Consider the following 7943-nt stretch of genomic DNA (forward strand, 5'->3'; position numbering starts at 1 on the left):
AATAGGTATTGTTTCAAAGATGATCAAATGTTTGCTAGTCCAAATATGTCAAAAAAGCCATCAGTTTCCATGGGATGTACTTATTTTTTCCACCTACACCAAGAGAGCAATCTCACAATTCAGTCCCTTCAATTTATACTAGCTAGCAATCAATCCTGATGACTGAGTCATTGATAACAATGACCAAATCCTGAAACCACTTTCTTGTGGAGTATAGGACCAGACATCTCCCTCCACACTTGACTAGAAAGGAGTAAAATATTCTGTCTCCCTAATCCCTACATAAAAGATCAAACACTGTGTTACAAGCGTGGGTGTGCGTTTAGTTCAGCACTGACCTGTGGTTGTCAAGATTGTGTAGAGTACAACAATATTCAAACAGAATCAAACTTATATATAATAGTAATAAAAACATAGAGTCTATAGAAAAACATAGAAGAAAGATCCTAAGAAAGTAATGTTGTACTTCAACCCAGATACTTTGTGTATCATAGAGGGTCACCCTCGGGGAGATGTTAGGCTAGCACTTACACCCAGGGCATGTCTCATCACTCTTCTTCTTCATCCTCACTTGAGAAACCGTATCCTCTCCATCTAATGGATCAGAGGCCACGTTGAGCCAAATGTCCTTTGGATCCTCCTTGGGCACATTATGCTTCATCTGATAATCATCTGATTTCCAGGACCAACTGGTCAGGGTGCTTCTGCTTCCTCTCATAGTTCCTTACTTTATTCCTGTAAATAGATAGCTTTATGTATAGCAGTTATTTGCTGCATATAAGCCTTAAGTTCCATTTGCAGTTTCTCCAAGGACCCCTCCAATATGGCACTGTCATGGGTCGACCCATAAGCATTTCATGCAGTGTTTGGTACGTATTTCTTTTAGTCTGCATGCAATACCTCATTAGTGCAAGAGGTAGAGCAAAGTCTTTGCTTTTTTCTTAGTTGTTATAACACTGTTTTCACTGTTCTCTGAACAAATGCTGAACCATTGTCAGAACTAATCTGCGATGGTATACCAAATCCAGGAATTACTTCTCTTGTCAAAAGTTTAACCACTTCCGCCTCTCTGGAAGGCTCCTTCTTAATATACGCCCAGATGGAGTACGTCATGTCGAGCCTTCCCGATTAGCCTTGATCATGGAAAATCTCCCTTCCTTCTCCCACTGCAGTTTTTCCCTTTTGTCAGAAAGCCTGTCCTAGGAACTAATATTTGATGACTAATCATTTCCTGCACGTTCCGTTATTAGCGACACACATCGGAATAAGATGACTGCTAATTCTTACATGATGCTGGTTATGTTCTGTGTAATACGTTCATGCAATACGTGTAAGAAAGTATATATGTTTATATCTTGTTTGTGTGTGTCGGGCAGGTGATTTGTTAATTTTCAATGTTTATATTGTTCAGTTTTACCATTTATTTCAGTTGTAATTGCCGAACTAATCTGCTAAGTAATCACTAGACATGCTGGTGTTTTGTTCTGATATGGCGGGAGAGTTTGTTTATACATTTGTTTACAGCAGTGTATTATTCAGTGTACTACTGTATATTCGTTAACTCCATTGTGATTATTAATACTGAGATTTACGTTGAATATATTTCTTGTACTATGTTTATTGATTTGAGTGACATACATGTCAGATGAATATTTATTGTAAATTATTTTTCTCTATTTCCCTTTGTAGAACATACAATATCACAGCTGCATACCTCGGATGTATATTTAAGACTGTAAATAAATCCTTCATTATCAAGAATCTCTTCTCCACTTCTGATTCTCTAATCGGAATCTGATCCATATTTGGCTGTCTCGACCAGCTGCAATCTTGATTGTAGTGAGACTTTGCTACATTATTATGGTCCTTCGAGCCGGATTGAGAGCAAGATCAAACCAATATGGATCCAGCAGTAAGGTGACACACCAAAGACAATGGACAGATCTCGCTGCAGGAATAATCTGCCTTCTCACCTGGAGGATTACGTGGTTGGCTACCGACCAACTAAGGGCCCTCCTCCTACAGCTTCTTCCCACTGTCCCAGTCAACCAAGAAGCAGCTAGTGGAAAATGTCTTGTAGTGGTGCAAGCTCTCACTCCATGACAAGTAGGTGCTCTATCACTTCCACTGGCGTTAACCTTCCTTCTCTAGCATCCAGACTGTTATGTTGGAGGAGAAAATCAAACAGAGACAGTTAGATACTCTCCGCCAGCAGGTCGAGGAGGACTCAGTGGCTGTTGTGGAATACCAGCGGCTACAGACGCAAGCTAAAGAAGCCCAGCGTATTCAACAGGAGGTTCTCGCAGCAAAGGAGACCTTATCCAAGCATCTAGAAAGACAGCTTAAGCTGCAACAAGCAGAGACTGAGCTCGATGTAGCAAAGCTCATATCCTCCATGCTTCTTAAAGACCCTGGTTCCATGACACCTGTGCCTCCAGGCTCACCTGACCGCCTTTCACCTCCATCTCAGCTCGTACATTTCAGTCCAGTCATTGGTCCACCTCATCTAGCATCCACCCCCCAGCGCCCCTTTACTCAATCACCAGCTGTGACCTCAACCATACTGACTTACCCAGCTGTACAGATTAACCCTGATGACTCTTGGGTGTCTCAGCCATTACTTAGACCACTGCAGTTGACAGCCGAATAAAAGAGTGCACCACCTGTAGCGATCCTCCACAAGTAGTCTCATCACCTGTCTCCAATGTATCTCAGACTACTGCTATAACCGCACCAGCTCGCACCGTGCTATCGACATCGACTATGGTACCCCAACCTCACTCAGGAGCCATAGTCATGTCCACTGCTACACACCCACTGAGTACAAGCATGCCATCTGTGCATACAGCAGTCCACCACATCAACACAGCCATATGCGCTACTGCAGACAGCAATTCCTCCTGTGATCACACGTGCACGTCTTACAGCCTTCAGTTACCCGCTCTAGCCATGCTTAACCACCTGCATTCATGCCCTTTCCGCATGATGGTCATACCGCATATCCTGGTACAGCGCTAATGTTTAATTTACCTTACTCCGCTGCATTGCAGGCTCTTCAATAAGTATGGTCAGCCAAGACAGCTTGTTCAGTCGGAGTTGGGTGCCATCATGAGCACTCCACCACTCAAGATAGGTGATGCTAACGCCTTTGACTCCTTTGCATTACCCATCCAATCATTGGTGGGCATGCTGAGGACTCTCCAGGGCCAGAACGGTTACGAACTCAGTGATGGCTTAGTTGAATAGTGCCTAAGCATTGGTATTCTCCAGACAGGCACTGACAAGGCCTTTACACTTCCTGATCTGGCTGCCTGGTTGGAGTTTAAGTCTCAAGTGAAACGCATCTCTAGCCGACCTGCAACTTGTTCCAGAGTGAACTTGTTCCATTCACTACCAGGGTCAAGGTTTTTATCCAAGACCTTTGGAAACACAACCTCAGTTGTGACAATCCCATTGAACAGCCACATTTGAGAGAACAGTGGCTTGCCTGGGTAGGAGAACTCCTGACTCTCCTTCAGGTGCAGTTCCCTTGAGCATACACGTCAGCATCGAATGACAACACTTCTGTCATCTGAGAGCTTCGTGTCTTTAGTGATTCATCAGAAAGAGCTTATGATTCGGTAGCCTACTTGCGTGCCACAGATAGCCAAGAAGAGGTCACTGTAACCTTTGTCTTGGCCAGGTCTAGAGTAGCACCTAGGAAGTGCCTGTCCATGCCTCGCTTGGAGCTGAGTGCAGCACTGACTGGTGCCCAGATGGCCAAGGTGATCCAAAGAGAATTGACCATTCCTATCCACAAGGTCACTTTCTAGTCTTACTCCACCACTGTATTGTACTGGCTGACATCATAGTGCTGTCACTACAAGGTGTTCGTAGGAACACATGTAGCAGGAATACAGAACCTCACCGATATGGCTAAACGGAGGTATGTTGAGTCGGCTCACAACCCTGCTGACTACCTCACCAGAGGTCTTACACTAACTGAGTTAGCAGGCCCCCATCAGTGGAGCCTAGGACCAGCCTTCCTGAACCAGCCAGTTGACCTGTGGCCATCAACACCTAAAACTGTTTTTTGTACTTAGTAGTTCCCTTCCTGATCCAAGCCAGTTCTACACATGGCAAGAGCTTATCCAGGCCACTGTTAGATCACTGCATGGGGCGGCTGTCACAGACAGTGACTCTTCTGTCAGAGCTTCTGATTATATTGAAACAGAGAAGCTCCTCCTGGCACAGGCTCAAAGTGACTCATTCCTGCTTGACATCTGGCATTAAAGGCTGGGCAGTCAATTCCAACTGACAGTCGTTTGGGCTTTCTCGCCCCTGAGTATGATGGGGCCACTGGTCTCATTAGAGTGGGTAGACATTTATGTCGTGCCAGTGACCCTGACCTTGACCTATTGGATACTTCGAGGCAGAGAAGCTATTTGTAAGCGGCAGCGCACCTGTCAAGACTGTCAGCGGTGGCGTACCAAGACTCAAACCCCATGATTGGTGGATCTACCACCCTGCAGGCTGAACCTATATAGACCACTTTGAGGATGATGAGACAGACACTTCAGACTGACTTTCTTAGATTGTTCAATCATCCTGAAAGATAACTGGGGGCGGCTGTGTCAGAAAGCCTGTCCTAGTGAACACATGAAAGTGGGGGGGTGACAGCATCCAAACATCCCAGATCACCACAACACACTATGCCTGTGAGCCCTCTAGGTCTGCTCCTTTACCTAAGAAAAAAAAAACTATTCACAAAAAGCTTGACTAAACAAATGTGTTTTCAGCTTGGACTTAAACACTAAGACTGTGTCTAAGTCCCGAACATTAATTGGAAGGCTGTTCCATAACTGTGGGGCTTTGTAAGAGAAAGCGCTTCCCCATGCTTTAGCCTTCACTATTCGAGGTATTCGCTGCCAGAATTTTCATTTATGCTTTCAAAGTTTTTGTTTATGCTCTACAAGTTTACGTTCACCATTCTGGCACAAACCTCTTGTGTGGGCGGGCTTAACAGTGATTTACTTTCATTGTCTAGTGAGATTTGGATTGACAACTCCCTGACCAGGAAGTAGACACTTCAGTGGTGCGAATTTTGGAGGGCATTCTGGATGTGGTTCTCTGTATAGTTATAGTGTTTAGTTCAATTACTTAGTGACCATATAAGTTCATAAATAATATTTGAGGTTTGGGTAAATCACTGTTAAGCACGCCCACATGAGAGGTTTGTGCTACTATGGTGAACATAAACTCATGGGGCGTAAACAAAAACACCTGACAAGAAGGGATTATTCAAAAATTTGGTGGTTTTGCAACACTGGACTATGACTGGAGCAATTGATGGAAGGAAGTGGACAATGAGGATGAAATGTTTGACCAGGATAATGAGGATACTAGAAATAGTAATTAAACATGGGTAAAAAATAGAAAATGGAAAAAACATTAGAGTCCGGCTTCGGGCACTGTGAGAGAAAAAACGTATGACCAGGAGAAACAATTAGGAGTATAAAGTTTTGTTAAAATTTACTTCTGAAACGCCGAGTGCAATAAACCCTTTAAAATGAACTAAAGCATTGAAGGAAGAAATAGGAAAGACTGACAGTGCTAGGATGTTGAGTGATGGAAGGCTGTTAATGCTTTGTAAAAATAGTAAACAACAAAAAGCAGCTTTAGGATTAGAATGCTTGATTGGTCATAAGATTGCTTGCTCAGTAGTGGAAGAAAAGAAGTGGCGCTGAAATATCCCCATAGGTTCTGTACAGGAAACAGAAATGAATAGTTTACCTTTCGAGTCTTCGGGTTCAAGTCATTCATTCATCCCGTAACCACCCAATAAGACGAATGCAGTGGGGCTGTGATGTGGCCAACAAATGGCTGATAAAACCCAGGGCATGTGCCCTGACACCGTTCGCACTCTTGGCACCAGTGGGCCACATCGGCTGGACCTGATGTCCATGTTGCTGATGCAACTGCCTCAATAACTGTGACTTCAAATCAGCCAGTAACAACAGCAAATTCTACAATACACTAACCCATCCCACTCCACTAATCAGTCCAACTGATGGAACAATGTCAGCACCAGCTTAGACAATTGGCAATGCTCCTCAGGTCCTAAATTAATCCCTTGCCTCCAGAACCCCAGAACTTCCTGAATAACCAGGTAGCTGCCTTCAACGAACCCAACTCAATGAATAACCCGGCAGTTTAATGACTGCACATTGGGTCCATCCTTGCTATCTGCTGTAATGACCCAGGAACTGCAGTATCTGGAATCAACCCACCCAACTCACCAGGGTCTGGTAAATCCCGTCATGAAAGGGCATTTTTATTTATTTTATTTGATCTCGAAATCAAAGGCAGCTAACTGGGAAGCTCAACACTGCTCAGTGGCACCCAGTTTAGCAGAAGTCAGGTGACTAAGGGGATTATTATTAGTAAATACCACACACTTATTACCAAACGAGTACTCACGGAACTTCTCTGTCATGGCTTACTTGAGTGCCACAAACTCCAACTTCATGGAGCTGTAGTTAGACATATTTTGTGGGTCTCAGACTATGGCTAGCATACGCAATTGGCCTCACCTTCCCTTCCTGTTCTTGGGAAAGGACCGCCCCCAACCCTTGGTAGCTAGTATCCACCTCCAAAATGAAGCGTTTAGAGACTGCATAAGCGAGAATTGGGGAAGTGGTAAGCTTTTCTTTTAACCCCTCAAAGCTCCTGGCACTGCTCATTCTAGGTGCTAGCAACACTCCTCCAAGTCTGCTTACCCTTAGCCCGAGCACACTCCCCTACCAACCTATGTAGTGGGGAAGCCAACCTGACAAACCCCTTTACAAACTGCTGGTAGTAGCTGGCAAAGCCAAGGAAAGACCATTACTCTATAACACTTGAAGGGCGATGCCACTGCACACCATCTTGATCTTACTGGGATCAGTTGCCACACCCCCAGATGAAATGATGGCCCTAGTACCTCACCTCCCGCTGAAAGAAAGCACACTTCTACAGCTTGGCTTTCAATCCCTCCTGCTCCAGACGACCTAACACCACCTCCAACCTCTCCAAGTGCTGCTCAACAGAGGTGGAGAACACCACAATATCATCCAAATTCAACAAATAAGGATCAACACTGCTAGTCTCCAAACAACCTTTCCATCAGTCACTGAAAAGTAGAGGGAGCGTTGCAGAGCCCAAACGGCATCCAATTCCATTCAAAAAGAATGGTGGGCAAGAGGTGGTCTTAGGTTTATCTCCTTCTGTGACAGGGACATGGTTATACCATTGGCTAAATCCTAGTAGGAAACCAACCAGCCCCAGACAAAGTGTCCAGCGACTCCTCAATCTGCGGTAAGGGAAATGCATCCTGTCTTGTCCTGGCATTCAACTGATTGTAGTCCACACACAGCCATAGGCCACCATCTTTCTTTTTAACCAGAACAATTGGGGAACCATAGGGACTACGACTCTCCATAATTACCTGAGACTCCAGCAGCTGATTAATGTGGACTCTCACAGCCTCATACTTAGAAGGAGGAATTCGATGATGTTGCTGTCACACTGGAACATCGTCTAGAAGTGGAATGTCGTGCGAACTAAAATTTGTACATCCCAAATCACCATCATTCATAGAGAATACGGTCTGGTACTTCATAAGTAATGCCTTGACCATACAGTTCTGGTTCTGTCAAGGATCACAAATCTACTGCTATAATCTGTCCGGGAACAGTGAAGCCAGCTACCTGCATAGCCTGAGAACAAGCCCCTATAGTTGCTGGCCTGACTTCAGTAGCCCCTGCGGGTAAGTTAATTATGTGCACCCTAGCCAGAACACCCTGCGTGGAAAAAAAACAGACCATCAGAGGTGCCTACATTGACCACCAGCATGTACACAGTGCCTCCAGACACATGCACCAATGCAGAAGAAACTAGCAAGCCCTCCAGTAACCCTAGCTCTG

This window comes from Ictalurus punctatus, chromosome 26 (assembly GCF_001660625.3).
Source record: "Ictalurus punctatus breed USDA103 chromosome 26, Coco_2.0, whole genome shotgun sequence".
In the NCBI taxonomy this organism is placed as follows: domain Eukaryota; kingdom Metazoa; phylum Chordata; class Actinopteri; order Siluriformes; family Ictaluridae; genus Ictalurus; species Ictalurus punctatus.